The sequence below is a fragment of the Armigeres subalbatus genome, chromosome 3 (genome assembly GCF_024139115.2).
Source record: "Armigeres subalbatus isolate Guangzhou_Male chromosome 3, GZ_Asu_2, whole genome shotgun sequence".
Lineage (NCBI taxonomy): Eukaryota > Metazoa > Arthropoda > Insecta > Diptera > Culicidae > Armigeres > Armigeres subalbatus.
Window position 1 is genome coordinate 133,752,181 of NC_085141.1, and position 18,278 is coordinate 133,770,458.

Sequence of the window (18,278 nt, forward strand, 5' to 3'; positions counted from 1 at the left end):
TCAGTATAATAATAAAATATATACATATTTTCATTTTCGTGATTTTCCTTTTTCTTTGAAGCAAAACAAAACATACAACTGCAGAATCCATCTACAAGAGAAAAAAACTGTCGCCTCATTAGTATACTTTGTCATAATAAATCAAAGTTATACTAAGCTCGTTTATATGGCAGTTATACGAAGTCGGGGTCAACCAGGCGAATAGCCAGTTAGAATGACTTTTAATCTATTTAGTATAGATTTTTCTCAGAGTGTACACACTTAAAAGACTATTTTTTGTCGGTAAAATAAATTGACGAACATGACCGTCAAGATGACCGTAAAAGTATATTTCAACTGATATCTCGTCAATAAATACACTGAGGAAAATGGACGTACGATTTTCAATAAAACGCCTTATGGAAATTTGCCACAAGGAATCGGTATGAATTTCAATATGTTCCCTTATGAAAGATGATTTTCATTAAAAAAAAGTGAAGCGCGGCAGACAGGGTTTGAACCATGAACGTCGGGATCGGGAGGCCGGTATGTATACCACACGCCCATCGATGCTTGCACCGAAAAAATTCTTTATATTGAATATATTTGTCGCACACATAAATTTTTGCAATTTGGCGACCCAAATATATGCAATTTGTACCCACACATAAATTCAATAACTGCATATTAGAGACCACACATACATTTTATTTGATTATAGATTATATTTGTACTTCGCGTGGAGAGTGGTTATGTGTGCACTAATTAGAATCATGAATTAAATTAATGGATTTTTGCCAATAAAAATGTGTGGAATTTTTGTAGTGTGGGTATTCGAGGAGGTAACTGCTATAGATAGTAGAATCTATAGATTAGCGAAAGCATGGCTGAGTCGATTTTTTTGCCCGTGCACACGCGCATATGACGTCACAGCCCTTAACGTTTCCATTGAAATCGTGACGTCATGCTCGTTTGGAGACACGTTTGACAGTTCGTTTGGAGACAGAGGATTTATCTTCGCTCATCTATATATTCCACTATCTATAGTAACTGCGTATAAGAAGCACTGTTGATGGAATAATCAGCCGAATATTCATAAGGCGACAGTTATGAATTTCGATAGTTCAGTTCGCTGAGTGATAGGTAATCGGTAGTTCAGAATTTGACTGAGTTTCGGTAAACCTATCTGTCAAATGTAAAACCTGTAGCGTGAAGACATGCGAATAAGTAAAATCAATAGAAAAACGAAATTTTCATCTTTAAATTTGTTGGTAATTATTCAATATAATTTAGGCCCGATGCCCACGTAGCGTCTTTTCAACGCTGCGTGCACACGTCGTTAAAAGGACGCATGTGTGCATCGGGAAAAAGCGGTAACGCAGCGTGGCCGCACCGATGCACACCTGCGTTTTTTCAACGCTACGTGCACGCAGCGTTGAAAAAACGCTACGTGGGCATCGGCCCTTAAATTTCCTCTACGCGCAGGACACTCCAATATTCATACGCAGGGAATCAATATTCGAGCAACGCCTAAAAATATACTCTTTGTCATCAACAGAGTTTGTTACTGACAAACGCACCTAGCGACAAACCTTTATCAGAACAGAACCCGAACACAATATGACAAGAATCATTTGCCTTGCATGCTCTGATATTTCCCAAAATACGATGCAAATTTTGTAATCATTGTTCGATTCTCATATGCACTTCGATAATCATAATAATAATAATATTTTTTGAAGCAAATAATTATGTAAATTACACAACTGGCAACCTTGGCCATCATTCAGAAATAGAAAATGCGAGAAGTTGCAAAATGCGAAAATGTTCAAACAAAAGCACGCGTGGTTCTCACTCCGTTTGCTTTCGTCTGACATTTATCGATGTCAAATTTAAACCCATTGAAATTGATACCGTCACACTTTCAAACTCTGTTGTTCGATTTATTTAGTGAGAACAGCGCAATATTCCACCCATTATTTATGTAAAAAGTATGCTTTTACCCAAATATGGGTGAATCAAGTACCAATAAGTAGGTAAAATGAACTAAGCGTGTATCCATATGTATCCCTTCAGAAAAATCTGGCAATCCGTCAAAAAATATGACGCAAAACTAAAAAAACGTGAAACGCTTTTCTTCCAGTGCATTCGAAAACATCGTGGAAAGCTAAAGAGCCAACAAAAGACGGGAAATGTTATGGGATAAAAATAAATATTAAACGAGTGTTTTTTACAATTTTTTTTACAAATAATATTATTTTTATAAATAGTGTCTTCTAAATACATTATTTTATGAACAACAGCAACTGTGCAGTGTTGCAATATTTGGCAACATTTTATGGATAAAATAGTATGAAATAAAAATGTCATTTAATGACATTGACAGTGTTGGACATTCAGAGTTGCGAGTTATTTTAGATCAATGATCGGATTTCTCGTCTTTGCTTACGCAGAGTACAGTGACTATAATAACAGTGTCGTCAAGTGTCAGAATTGGAACAGAATCGTCTGTCAGTTCCATAGAAATGCGCGTTCCAAACGAGCAGGAGACCTGTCAAACGTGGCACATGACGTTACTCTTCTTGTAGGACTCTAACGCAGAGTATCTTTAGTTCGCTTCATCATCAACGCAAAAAAGTCAACGTTTTCAGTCCGGAGCGGATTAGGATCGTGAATGTGATTATTCTATACATTACGATTGTTTCTTTCGGATGGTGTGATACAATTGCGGTCACTCGGTATCTGAAACCTGTGGTCGCTGTCGCGTGATTGAATAATCAAACTTTGAAGTGTACACGGGGACATAAGAGGATAGGAAGAAGGCACCCATCAACATTGATGGGAATGTGATTTTTCGATGAGTTTAAAAAGTGAGATCAGATGGATCTTGGTGGATGCCAACATTTGTGAAGTACGTCGTACTATTTCCTCGGACGGAAGAAAGAAGAAAGTGGAATCCGAGTAAAAATCATTCGAGAATTTCGGCGGAACGATCGTGGCATTGTAAACGGGAAGGACCGGATTCATTACGAAAGGTTCGACGTGTAAAAGTGTGATTTCTGTGCTGATTATCTTACGTGTTGGAGGAGCAACATTCTGGCGTGGTGCGGAATAAAAACAAAAACAAGAAGATTCGAAGCAGCTCAAAAGAGATAATGTCGTCTTGTCTTGGCCGACGAAAATAATGTAATCTATTTTCTGTGCTTCTAGTGGTGATATTCGTCACCATGGTCGTACTCATCCGTACCGTAGTATTTAGCGAGAGAAGAAGAATCGCGTCGCAATATACAATATTATTTAATAAATTTTATTTGTGCAATCATTACCGTCGCACACTGTGGGGCAAAACATAATAAAACGCAGAACAAACCTCAAAACTTAGGCAAGCCTAGGCATAACCCGATAATGAAAACTCAGCGCTGAGAAAGAAATCAAAGTTTTTTAATGGTCTATGTTGGCCATTTTGTACGAAAATCACATTTTTATGCTATTCTGAAACTGTGGACACATGCGGTTCGAGACTGTAGAGCGAACCAGATATGCCATTCCTCTTTTAGCTGTTGTCTTGGCTGTACATATCATTATGATAGGTAAAAGCTTTTCATGGAGATCGTACGTACTATGCAGGGTGTTATGGAATAAGACCTGCCAAATCGAGCCTTAGCTTCATATTGTTTTCGGACTTAAGACTTAAGGCAGTGCAGTATTGATCCAGCAGTGCAGTATTGGTTACGCAGTTAGAAAGCTAAATAATATTTTTTCATATATTTTCTAAAAAAAATACGAGAAGTCGAGAAAATTACCTGAACCGAACCATAGTTAAACGTGAAAAAACCTTCAGCATGATCTTTAAACCGCGCTTTTGGTCTTAGTTTTTTGGAAGCTGTGGAAGTGATGAGCTTTTGGTTTGACATTTTATTATGAATGATCTTGATTCTTAGTGAGGAGCATGTCGTATTAATACAGTGCTAATGATGCACTTTACTAAGGATCAACCACAAGATCAAATAGCTTGTCGCATTGGCACACACGAACAAGAACCGTTAAACATCCTGTTCGGCTTTTTCTGCGTTTTTGTCTTCGAGTTCTGCCCCAGTGTGCACTTTGGGTGAAGTGTGAAGATTGCGTCTAAGTTTTTTTTTCTCCCACTGGTGGTGGACATTATCATCCTGCGTCGTGCAAATGCTATACGGGATATAAATCTTCCAGTGGGCAGTAAACGCAGCAAGAGCAACAGCCAGTCGGTACCTTTGCTAGCGCCAGCGAACGTCGTAGAAAAATAAAACAACGAAAACGCTTCGTTCATGAAGTAAGCCCGAGCAGAGTTCATTACGGTAAGTTTTGGTTATATAAATAATCAGCGTTCATGACATTAGTAACTGGGGATCCTATGACTATGCATTTGTTTTGCATTGCCGTTATCTTGTTTTTTTTTTTCAACCAGCACGATGTGGTGTAATTACTGAAATCAAAAGTCTAAAATAGAAACAAATGAACATTGACGATAATAATTTCAGAGAGCTCATATTGTTGACCATTATCACTGTTCAATTGGCTCAATAAGGCTTTCCAAGAGCTATCGTGTTTTCAATTCCAGCTTCTGACCTTTCTCAATACCCAACTCCGTTGTACCTACGAGTGTTTAGTTGCAATATTTTCGTCTGATGTTTTACCTTTTTTCGTGCAACAAAGTCTATAAGTTTTACATTGAGTAAGGCTCCATAAACTGGCCCGTCACACGTGTTTTGGTAATTGCCAAACTACCGCACGACAGTGTGGAGAGCTTGGAACTCCTCCATTCCTCCTTGGGCTCCAACGTGGAAACAATCTCTATCTAAAACGGCACGCTGCACGCGCTTTTCCATGATCTATTCGAATTTTGAGTCCGTTGGCTCCCTTGCTTGTCCCCAATTAGTTCCTCGATTAGGATGTCCATCTAGTCGGAAAAACCAGGAAAAGCGGGAAAAACCGGGAATAATCCGGGGAATAGTCCAATCAATTGAAAATTAAATATAGATAAAAGTGACAAACATTAGTATCATAAATATGGCATTATGATCCGATTTTTTATTATAGTAGGTAATTATTATGTGTAACCGGTGTAAGTCCACTAAGGCCCGATTTCTTTACCTCCGCTTTACTCTTAAGCGGTGCTTACCCTAACGGAGGTGATGAAATCGACCCTAAGGATCAATTTTTGCACCTCCGCTTAGGAATTAAACCAGAGGCGTCGCGTCCTCATGTGCAACCTGTGCACTGCACAGGTAGCAATGTTGTCCCGAACAGTTAAACTCTCGAAAGATTTCTTGTCATTCCTAATATATATTTGGATTATGTGCAGTTGTCATATGTTTTGTACAAATTTGACGATCAATAAATAATCGTAAAATATGCTCGAATTTTTCATAGGCGGCATGTGATCCATGTGATATGCATATGAGGCAACCGAAATGCTGCGATGGGGGCGCATTATATTTTACTCTACGATACCGAAACGACGCACTGCCACATGTTGTCCATCACGTGCACTTTCAGTCGAGAACGGTGTGCCATGCATCATACACGCATTACTTTGCATGTGTAGGTCATCCGCTCTAACCGCAGGGTTGTTACGACTACGCGGATTTCGCGGATTTAGCGCTGATTTACATAACGATTTTAGGGTTTCGCGCGGATTTGGCGCGGATTTAGAATTAGGTGAAAATTTAATAAATAAAATGCTAGATCTAAGGACATTTATTTGAGAATTTGTTTTAGTCTTTTTTGATGGGCTTTATTTACATTGGCAAATGTTGTTGGATATATCCAAACGCTTAGGGGTCGTACACTAATAACGTAGGCACTTATGGAGGAAGGGGGGTTTGTCATTTTCATACACTCTATATAAATAAAAAAATATTTGTATGGGGAAAATCTTACAGGGGGGAGGGAGGTTTGTTGCCATTTTTAATCCATTCTAAAACATCACAAATCATGTGTATTGAAGGACATGACAATCCATTTTACCTTGTCAATTTCTTTGTAATTCCGAGATATTTGTCAGTTTCTGATTGGTTATTTCTTTTACGATGAAGCACTTAGCGTGATAACATTTTTCAAAAGTCTTTTCGTCAAGAATGCTTCCATAGTGTTGAAACATTTTGTATTGCTTTCATAACGTTCATCTAGAACGAATAAGGGTTTATTCAACAATTAAAAACATAAGAATGTTCTTTCATATGGATTTCATGCAGATGCTTCATTTTGATAAGTGCTTCCGCAGAAAGTCGTTGAAAAATAAGAAGATGATTCTCAAAAGTTATTTTTTAAGGTTTTTAGAGATATTTTTGAATAACTACGATGGTATTTTACAGGATTGTCATCAGAAAACGAAGAAACCTCCTAAAAAAAAAATCATAAGGGTTGTGTACAAGACACGACCGCCCGACGCAAACTACTTAAAACAGTTTGGTGAAATGAAGAATCTAGTGCCAGTGCAAGAATACATATTTGCAGCAGCTATCTACAATACGCGCTCGTTATTCTGCTACGAACGGCAACGTAATTCGGCTACGACGTCGTACTTTGAACAAATTCGTCTCGCCTCAATCTTCCTATGTTTAAAATGGTGTCCATGAGAAGAATCGATTAATTCCCAATAATACATATTTCGAATCACTAACGACCACACGACCCACGCCATAGGCTGGAATAACAAAACCAAATAAGAATCTTGAAAGAATTAAACTTGACTGCCACTGAAGCCATCCATGCGAATACATATTTGTAGCATCTCCCTCCGACGCGCGCTCGTGGTTCTGCTACGGACGCCAGGCAACTTTATGGCGTCTCCAAGCGGTTAATTTGCACTTTGAAAAATGTTCGCCTCGCCTCAATCTTCCTTTGTATAGAATGAGAAGAACCGATTTTTCCAACTCCGCCGATGCTTAGAGATGTCGTAAAATCTCGATTAATCGATTAGTAACTAATCGATTACTCTCGATTCTTGACGATTAGTGAATCGATTCATCGTTGAGTAGTAATCGAATCAAAATTAATCGATTATCATAACGATGAGCTTGAGTTTGATTGACTGCTCGTAGTTGCTACTCCATTATGACCAGATCAGCTGTTCTTGCACAGGAAACCAACAGATGTTTGCTTGGGACTAGCTCACATCTTCAATGTACAAGTACTGGTGATCTCATTTGTTAGGTCATACTGGCGCCTGCCACGTCAGAATGCAAGTCAATGTAGGGAAGGGGGAGGAAATGATGTTGCAATCGCTCGCCCACTGCAAGCCGAATATACCTCTGCACTTGCCACGAGTTCATGCGGAATTTGTTGGAATTTTTAGGTTAGGTTCGAGAGGCAGAGGTCCGTCTTGGTTAACGAGCTGCCAATGTGATAGATAGGAGAAAGCAACTGATGGAATTTCTAATTGGATGTTTGGAAACGCGCTTTATAGTTCATTTCCAATTCTAGCAGATTACTGTTAGAATATTCAAGTTGAAGGTATAGGAATTGAGATGGAAACGGTATGGAAGTCCATTTCCAGTTCTAGCGATTGCTAGAACATGAGAAATATAGAGAAAGATACAAAGTAGGAGAATGGAACGGACCTGGGATTGAACCCACGACCTCCTGCGTATGAGGCAGAAGCAGTAGCCATATGACTACCAAGCCCGTCTTTAATCGATTATCATAACGATGAATCGATTAATTGAAGTAATCGAAATCTAATAGTTGTCGTAAAATCCCGATTAATCGATTACTCTCGATTCTTGTCGATTATTGAATCGATTAATCGTTGGGAAGCAATCGATTTAAAAATTAATCGATTATCACAACAAATAATCGATTAATCGAAGTAATCGATTAATTTGCGACATCTCTACCGATGCTGGGACCGCTCTCCGCGATATTTCAAATGAAATGCCACGCGCGCAGGGGAGAGCAGTTTTCTTATAATCAATAAAGATGGCCCATTAGTCCCGCCTCTTTGTTATCCGGTATGACTGCAAATATTGTGTACCCGTCTCACACTTACTAAAGGGGCGTGACTACAGGTTTAACTTTATTGATTACAAGCAGTGGCGTAGCCAGAAAATTGGTCTGGGGAGGGGTTTTCCGAACATTTTTTTTTTCGAAAAAAAAATTTCTTCTGAAAATTTTGTCTCTGGGGGGGGTTTTATGCCCAAAACCACCCCCCTGGCTACGCCACTGATTACAAGAAATCAGCTCTTCCGCGCGCGCGAGCCATTTCGTTCGAGATGTCGCGAAAAGCAGATCGTAGTCCCACCATCGGCTTCGGCGGAGCTGCTACCGGAAATTTCATTCTCATCGATGGTGTGGTTCATGCGGTCGTTCGCGCTCAGATTAAATTTTCTTGTCTGAAGTACTAATGATTGGCTACCATCAGAGAAAGTAGCTCTTAAGTCACAACTTGAGGCGAGATGAATTTTATTCAAAGTAAAACTTAATTGCTTGGTGATGGCAGATTGTTTTCCATCGGTAGCAGAATCACAAGCGCGCGTTATAAAAAGACGCTGTCGATAATTATTCGCGTGGATAGCAGTAACAGTCAAGTGAAATTTCCCATCAAGATTATAATTCTAGTAGGTAGCCTGCTACTTGCTTAAGGTTTTATTTCCATCCATGCGAATACATATTTGCAGCTTCTCCTTCTGACGCGCGCTCGGACCGGCAGTAATGCTATGATTCCGCTACCGATACCAAATAATTATGCTTTGTTCTATGAAAAAAGTTCGTCTTATATCAACTTTCTCAATCACTTATCAATCACTGAATCATTGTTCAAAATTAAATCCACAGCAAGAAAAGTAGTTAAGTGCTAGACAAACATCATATAATTGAGCTCAGAATCACGCTAGAATATTTCACTGAAGAATTTTCTAGTTCCTAGCGTTTGCACTATAGACAAATTATTTCAACTTAACCTTCCTCCCAAACATAATGGTGGTTCTGAAAAGATCCGATTCATTCCCAATTATGTGCCTCACCAACAACAACTACTGGACTGCACGACAGCCATCTGATGATTCGGCTCTACGCACGCCGTTAATTGCCAGATCCAAAAATGCTGCTTGTAACACGGATGTAAAGATGTACTGCTGTTGCCACGACCACCACCACTATCGAACGAAACATTTTCATCCGCACCACCACAGCCGTTGTCGTTAGGACCGCTTCTGGACGCCTTGGTCCGCTTTCCGTGACATCCAGAATGAAAATGACACGCGCACGCGAAACACGGGGCTTTTTATACACAGGGAAAACGAAGCAGTGGGCAAAAGGCTCGTACCTTACTGCAATCTGATGTCCGTGTTGGGGAATTATGAACGGAATTGAATGTTTCACCCGGTTTGGAAAGAAACAACATTTTCAATAGTTTACCGTTGATAATCAATAGTATCAATATAATTGGCAAATTGCTGGAGAGTTTCTTAATCGATTGATAAGCAAATGTCGAAAATCCATCGAAAGATAAAGACGCTATTAGCGTTTGAAATCTATCCTAATTTCGTGACGGTCTCGAATTTGGAAATTTCGGTTTTACACCCTGTATCTGAGTCTTCCCCTTAGACATAGTTTACGTCAAAATTCTCACAAGCAGAGCCTTAAATATTCGATTATTTTTTATGAAGCCCATCGGACTTCTTTGTCACTTCACTTCTAAACATATTCATATTCGGCTCTGCACCGTCAATTTTCAGAATGAATATGAGTCAGTGAGTATTTATTTGAATATCACAAATTAATAAATAATCGTAAAACCATGTGTTCAGCTTTGATTATTTAAATAAATACACGCATAGATCTAATTCCGACGTTCAATTGAGGGGCATTTTTAGCGCCAAATCTCAATCAAAGCTAATTTTGTTTTTTTCGCGCGCAGTTACCCACAAGGACCCTATGAGGATCCTTGTATTAGTTCCTTGTAAATACATTTCCACAGTCTAAAGAGGATTTTTGCAGCATTTAAAATCCGAAAAGTTATGAAGAAATTTTTGGAGGAATATCCGCGGAATTTCTAAAGCGATTTGCTCAGGAACTCATGAAGACATTTCCGCAAGTAGGATCTGAAGATTTTCTGCAGCTTGTTTTTGAAGAATTTCCTTGGACTTACATCAACATTTCCGAAAGAATTTCCGAATACATTCCCAGGGGAACTTTTGTACAATTAAAGAGCGATTTCTGTAGCAGATCCGAGAGTTGGATTTCTGCAAACATTTCCAAGAAAATTTCCGGGAGAATTCCAGGAGGATCAACCACAGCAATTTCTGGGATGAATATGCAGTCAATAATAATACGAATTCTCGAAGAAGTTTTCGCAGATAGTTTCAGAGATTTTGGCTGCAATTCAAATACGGTCAAAATATAAAAAAACGGTCGAAATTGCAAATTAATTTCCACTAAAAATGTTGTCGAAATTTGTGCGTAAACTCTTATAGAAACTTGTTACAAGAATTGAGAAGGAGAAATAACTCACAAATAACGACCTGATTTTTGCTAAATTTGAAGTTTTTCTAAATTTTAAGTTATTCTTGTAAAATTCCCAAAAAATATCTGCTGAAATTTCTGAAAATATTCCTCTGGAATTCCCAAAGGAATTTACGCTTGAAAATCAGGATTCTGATTGGCAAATCAACGGAGCTTAAGCAAACATATTAGATTTTGTATTATTTGTTTCTTGATACGAATTCAAAGAATTGTTTTAAAACCGAAGGTGCATTGCCTAATTCCTTAATCTCTACATAAGTTTGTTTTGTGAACAATAATTACAACAAAGCTGCATAATTGATTACTTCAGAAGAAATCACGGTTTTGGCAGAATTTTTATTATTTGCCAAGTTTATCTATAATTTATTATGATTAAATCTGACCTGAACATTCTTTGTATATAAATGTATCTTGTGCCGAACTTAATAAAGTTCGATCAACAAAACATCAACTGACAATAACGTTACAAAACCATCATCTCTTTTAAAAAGCTGTGCTTATTGAAATAGTTTCGACTGTTTAGTTCTTTTTCACTTTCAGTTCAGGTTCAGTACTTCTAGTGCTGAATAGGGCCATCTAGACTGGTTGTAATACTATCTGCGGGTTACTTAGTATGTAGAGAAAATGCTTATAGAATACTAAGTTGAAAGGCAGGCCAAGTTCCAGTTGGAATAATAAGAAGAATAAGAATAATATAAAAAACGAACTTGAAGAAAAGACGTTCAGTAAATTGCGATAAAAAAAAATGATATTTCACGTGTATTTGCTTAGAATTTAGTTCAAAGTCGCGCGGATTTGGCGCGGGATTTTATGTCGCGCGGAAATGGCGCGGATTTGATTTTAGTCGGCGCTGATTTGGCGCGGAACATATTTCAGGATCTTCGTAACAACCCTGTAACCGCAATCAGCGATGTATATGTAGTCAAAGCGTTCGTCGCTGGCAGTGCACGGTTTGGTTCCGATGTACAAAAGCATATTGGTTTGGTCCTTACAGCGCATGCGCTATTGGATGAAGAGCGCGCAATCGGAACAAAATAGAAGAGAATAGAGGCGGTGATCAAATAAATTTTATGCTCTCGCGAAGCGTTTTATGGCGAAAGTCCGGTATTGAATAAGCACATCGGAGCAAAAGCATCTTTAATATTTTATACACCCAATATTTGTTTTAACCGTTCGGTATTCTTTTATTCCTCGGTTAACCTGAAGTTTCACAGCTTTTTGAACACCACCTGAATTTTCTTTGATTTTTTGTAAATTTTTTTGTGGGGTTAACTCATAGTTTCATTGACGCTAAAGAACTTAATCGAACTCAACCGTGTAAAAAAAAGAACTGGGTGTACTGATTGGGATTTTAGCTTTATTTTTCGTGAAGTTAAATTTAATATCCAAACTATTTAGGAGCTGATATTCGTATACAATGTGAACAAGGTTAGATGTTAGAAGGTTTATCCATGGTTCACACAAATTAATGAAAAATTGCATAAGCAGATGTATACGCTGATGGAGGGAGGTACATATCTGAAACTGTTCGACATCTGTCCACGTGATTCGAGAACAGCCCTTCCGGAAGAAAATTATTTATCAAAGGAATAAACTAAAAATGGAATAATTAATAATTGAGAAATGGTTAGATTATAAACTTCATTGTACAGACGCCATTTTTCTGTTATGTATGTAATACCCGTCAAATCATTCTATACATATTTTAATTTTCTGGTTAACATATATCAATAAAGACTCGTCTCATTTTACGAAATAACTTGAATTAAAACTAAAAGATACCGTTCCATTGAATAGATAGATAGATGTCTTATCTGTCTATTGAAAAGTTGATTCTCATGATGGTATTTTTTAAATTTTTAGTTTGGTTTAGTTTGAATTTAAGGCGTCGAATTCGATAAATGGGATGTAGCTTAGAAGCAGATAAACGGAACGGGAAACACGCTTGAGGATGAATCGTTTATATTGGATGTGTCATTTCAGGTCCTTTTTATATGCCTTTTTCTCGAAATATTTAAATTCAATCAAACGGTGCACAGGTTGGAGAATTGATCACGCGACGCCTCTGCCTTAAACCATGTTTAAGCGTATGGGCAAGCACTGCTTAAGAGTTAAGTGGAGGTGAAGAAATTGGCCCTAAGGCAATTAAACTTGTTTTTTCAACGTATTAGTTATATCATTAAATTGATACAATATTATTAATAAAGTCAATCAATGGTAGCCATGATCTAAAGGAAGATTCTTAGAATAACACGGTTTTTAAGCCAAACCAAAGTCGATGATTTGTGATATGACTAGGGAGATAATATGAATCTTCCATTTATTTTCTTCATTCTCAAAAGTCGACACGACACATATACAAGGGAATTACATCATCTCAATATGCTAAAGGAGTTCCAGGAGCGATTCGTGAATATCTACGGGCCCTGGAGCGCGCTGGATGGTGTAATGGATTGACTAGAAATCCGTGGCGAAGTTTTTTAAAAGATTTTTTTTTGTCCAATTCCTAAAGATTCTTCTTAGAAGAATTCCTGAACAAATAGGGGGATTTCTTGTGCTATCGGATTCTTATTGAAATTTATTGATAATTATCAAAACGAACTATCTACTACAAAACTTTACAACAAAAGCCCCTCCAAGAACAATTAGTTTCACTTGTGAATTAGAAAGATTTATGAGCAAACTTCTCTGTGGAGTTCTTCTTCTTCAATGGCTTTACATTCCAACTGCAACTTGGCCTGCTGCTTTTCAACTTAGTGTTCTCTTAGCATTTCCTCAGTTACTAATTGAAAGCTTTTCTATGCCCGCCATTTCATGCGTATGTATCTTGTCTGGCAAGCACAATGGATACACTATGCCCAGGGTGTCAAGAATGTTTCCAACCCGAATAAAACCTAGACCGGACCGAGAACTCGCCATCTCCGGATTGGCAATCCTACGCCTTTGCTTTTTTTCTTAAATAAGGCCGATACAAATATTAAATTTATTTTATGTCCGACAGCACAGGATGGCTTATGAATAAAAAAAAATAACAAGGAAATGAAAAAATGTTCAAAAAGCATTTTTTTTTCATGGAATATTTAAAATTTGAATGGAGTTTAGAGGTGTAACCCTAATTATCATACAACTTCTCGTTTTATGGTGAGTGTGTAAAGAAATATTTTTACATCGTTTTGTATCATGCACAAATCCACCTAGCGGAGAATAGCGAAACACTTTTGAAATATTTCGGTATGAGGTGAATAATTTTAAACTTAAAAGTAGCGTGTTTAGCGAGAAGAGTAAATCTAGGCGAGTTAACCGAACTAAATTCAAAAAGTGGTAAGTGATGGAATTTTCCTTCCAAAAATAATTACGCAATGCAGATATATTCAAACCAATGAAAAATCGTTTTCTCCGTGAGAAACTCTCTCCAAAGCTGATCATAAAAAAATACCTATTGTTTGAAAGGACAATATCAGGTAGTTATTGCGTATTAATTTTTAGGTTCAACCATATTCGTCTCGCGTCCGATTATTCTTTCTGGTGGAGTGTTCAAGCCGTTAAGACATTATTGTCGGAGTGTGATTTTTATCAAAGTTATTCAAATCAAATAGTTCTATACAGTTTACTACTAAAGTCGAAGTAAGTTCGCGATTTTAATTAGCTTTTTTAGTAATTTTGTTGATTTCCCCAATAGTTTCCAGTAAATTTGGTGCGTTCAATAGGACTAGTTGAACAAGTTTTGAAAATTTGGTGAATAGAAAGAAAGTTGATCAGGTAAGCTGGTGAGCAATAGGCCGAGCGCCCATTTTGATTTTTTTTCTACCACGTTGATCAGGCTGCCGCCCATCCAACGTGGGCAGTTTATCCAGGGTGGATTTTTCCGATCCAAGCCAAGGCAGGAACCAGTGTTTTTTGGAACGAGCAACCAACGGTGAAGCTTTCGAAATTGTGGTGAATTCGGTGTGGCCAGAAACTCGTCGCGCCAAGACGTGTGGTTTCGAGCAACGCATCCACTGCTCGACTCTCCACCAATACTAGGGACGCATTTACCCTATATGTTTCAACCCACGCACGAGGTGGTTCATCCCGTATCATCGCCATAAGCTCGTTAGGCTGGTTCAACGGATATTTGCAGCGCCTGTTTCAACGAACTCGATTTCGTCCGACGAGGGACAGGTTTTTCGTCGAAGATCAAGGTCAGACCTATTAGTTTATACGTATGCGCAACGTATTAGGGCAAATTATAAAATAAAATAAAAAGACGTCTTCCGGTCCGTAGCCGGTCTATCTGATTAGAACCGAAATCTTTAGAAATCAGAACTAATGAAAGTGTAAAACTCATTAAATTTTCTTTTTGTTAAACAAGTTTTTTTTGATTTCGTTAAATATTGAATAAAATATTATTACTTCGAGTTTAGTTTGAACTTCTACCAGACCGTGGTCGTTCTTTGAAATTTTTTGAACGAAATTGTTTGAGTCTGAGATTAATCCTACGACTACCGCTCGGAGTTGGAGAGTGTTTAATAGCTAAATTTAATTTATACTATTATTCCTAGATTTTTTGAAATTGGTTTGGTTAATGTGCATCGCGTCGGTTGGGTCAAAATTGTACCTTTGAAGTTCTGATCGACTGTTTGGCCTGCCCTGATCAGGAGTCCTCATACCGGGTTATTACAAGAGTTTGCGGTCCTTCAATTCGAGGGTGGCGCTTAAGCCGCTTACTTCGTGAAACAGAACAGATCGTTACAAATTTGGGGCCCGAAAAACAGTTGATTTTTATTGGATTTTGTCCAAAAAAAAGTTTTGAAATTATTTTTTTAGTTAAGCACGATTTCATCTTGGTTTTGGGTTTAGTTAGGTAAGTTTCAGTTGGGTTTCTTTTAATTTAATATAGGATAAACTTCTTTTCATTTAGCTTTAAGAATCGGAATTGAAATCTAAGTTTGGATTTGTGCTTACATTTATTTTGAAATTGAGTCAATTTTTTTTCTAACTTTCATTGATTAAAATTTGTCGTATTACCATTCAGTCTCAGTCAATATTTTTGCTCTTATAGAATAGCGGTGCTAGTGAAGTGGAAGTGCAATTATAAGTTTAAGTATTATTTTTTTTAGTGAATTTGTTTTTTTGATTAAGAGATACTGAAATTTGAATTTGAAAATGAATTACTATCACATTAATGAACAGTGTTTGGAAGAGGATGAGGTTAACTACGAATTGCGTATCCGTGGCTTTACAGTGGATGGTCCTTTGGAAGCACGGCGTCGAACGGTACGTCGTTTGTTGCGGGAAGACGAAGGTGCCGAAGTGAGACCAACCTGGTACTCGATTGAAGATGAATACGTTGGCATCCCACTGAAGCTCCAGCAAATTGAGGTGTCGATCAAAAATAGGGTTGGGACAGGATGTTTGTCACGGTTGGTGCATTTGCACAAACGCATTCGTCGATATCGGGTGACTAGCTTCGACCAGCGAGAGAAGCAAGGAATGTTACTGAATGCAGTTTCTCAAATGGCTCTCAACTATTTCGGTGTTAACTTGGATAGCATTGGTCAAACGGTACCTCTCATGACCTTGGTCACGGAACCCGAGGACAACGGGATTGTGCCTCCTGAAATTGAAGTTCCGAGCGAGTTTACTTCGGAGAGAAGTAAACTTGGGGTCATTCCGAAACAGCGTTCACTTCAAGACGACTTGATTCGATTCTCTCCTTTACCAAGGGATGGATTTTGTATTGATCCACGTCGCCATACGTTTCCAGTGATGGGGTCTGATGCACAGCATCTCGGAGGTGCCTTATCTATTCAGATGCCACATCCTCAGCAAACACACGAGTCGGTGAAACAGGATCCGTCTGGAACACCACAGTACAAAAGCTCGATTCAAGTACAGCTTAATCGTCGTACGCTGAATCCTGTTCCGTCATTATTGCAGCTCACTGGTAAATCGTTTGATGTCAATCCGTTTGAGCGTCAATCCGAAGATGATAGGAAGGTTGAACAGATTGGCTACCACCAAAATGCTGCCAACATGGTGAATAATACGTCGGGGAAACCCTCACCGCAGTTAGACGATGCTTCATCGAACGGGTCATCCCAAACTCAACCACATGCTGCAAATAAGGTAAAGTTGAATGAGTACGTTCACGTCTCGGAAATAGAGACATACATCAAGAGCTGTATAAATCAAATTATGACTGGAGAGATCGTAGCTGACTTAGTGGACCGATTCGCTAATGTGGGATTGAAAGAACGCGAAAGTACAGGAATAGCCGGTGAGGCAGGCCAACCGAGGAAGACGGAAGTCACCATGGCCCAACCCACCGAACCTGGCAGAAGAGAACAAGGATTCCAGCCATATTGGAACTACAAAGGAGACGCCACTCAAATCGGTACAAGTCAGAATCAACCGAATAAGCTTTCATGGTCTACAGCGCCTCAATTCAATCCGATGGGTACACCAGAGCCGTTCCCGAATCCATATCGCAGGAATGAAATTTCACCGAATCAGCGAGTGCCACAACCGACAAGCCAGTCTACATTATTAGGACAACCATATGGAACTGGGAATTGGACTGGAAATAGTGTAAATGCGAACCCTTATATGCGACAGCGGTTACCTCATCAAACCTGTAACATAATTGAGAAATGGCCCAAATTCTCTGGGGACACAAACGCGGTTCCCGTAGTGGACTTTTTACGCCAAATAGAGATACTGAGCCGGTCTTACCAAGTATCACATGAAGAATTGCGAATGCATGCCCATATGCTGTTTAAAGGGGATGCTTATGTATGGTTCACCGCCTATGACGACAAATTGGACTCGTGGATTACTCTGACCACCATGCTAAAAATGCGATACGATAACCCGAACAGGGATAGAGCGATTCGAGAAGAGATGCGAAACAGGAAACAAAAACCTAGCGAACTTTTTAGTGCTTACTTGACCGACATCGAAGCCATGTCCCAAAGGCTGATTCGTAAAATGTCAGACGAAGAAAAATTTGATTTAGTGGTAGAGAACATGAAGATGACGTACAGGCGCAGATTGGCTTTACAACCAATACAGTCCCTGGATCATCTAGCTCAGTTATGCTATCAATTCGATGCGCTTGAAAGTAATATGTTTCTGTCGAAATCAGCATTGAAACCTGCAGTGCTCAATCAAATAGTGACTGAGGAGGATTTCGATAATGTCGAAGAAGTTTCGGAGGAGGAAGATGCCGCAGTAATGGCTGTGCGTCCGACCATGAACCTAAAGGGTGATAAGCCTTCTGGATCCAATCTAGGGTCGGGGAATCGAGAGGCCGATCAACCATTATGTTGGAATTGTAGAAAACTAGGCCACATGTGGAGAGAATGTTCACAACGGAAAACTATCTTCTGTCATATGTGTGGTCATCGTAACACTACTGCTTATCAGTGTCCTCAAAAACATAATCTCAAATTGCGAGAAAGCAACAATTCAAAAAACGAATAAATACGGTAGTTCAAGGGGACCTAACTACCGTCAGTAGTGAGTCTAGGGTTCCTCCATCAAATTTTAGCTACTTTAATCAAAATTATAATATAAACACTTGCTTCCGTCGTTGTCCCCATTTATTAGTGAAGATTTTTGACGAAGAAGTGGAAGGTCTAGCCGATACCGGTGCTGGAGTATCAGTTATAAGCTCCGTAGAATTGATTAAAAAGTTAGGGCTGCCAATAAATAAATGTAACGTTACGATTAAAACAGCTGACAGTACCGCATATACATGCTTAGGATATGTGAACATCCCATTCACATATCAGTCTAAAACTAAGATTGTACCG

At 38.7% G+C, this 18,278-nt stretch overlaps 1 protein-coding gene across 4 annotated transcripts in view; it reads left to right on the forward strand.

The window, feature by feature from the left end:
- Positions 1-2,623: 2,623 nt before the first annotated feature.
- LOC134225986 (RAC serine/threonine-protein kinase) overlaps positions 2,624-18,278 on the forward strand; it is an 87,296-nt gene continuing 71,641 nt past the window's right edge. The window contains exons 1-2 of one of the 4 annotated variants that reach the window (XM_062706468.1): positions 2,624-2,655; positions 4,189-4,313. The gene's annotated coding sequence lies outside the window, so the exon portion shown is untranslated. The other 3 variants (XM_062706466.1, XM_062706467.1, XM_062706469.1) reach the window with 3 other exon arrangements.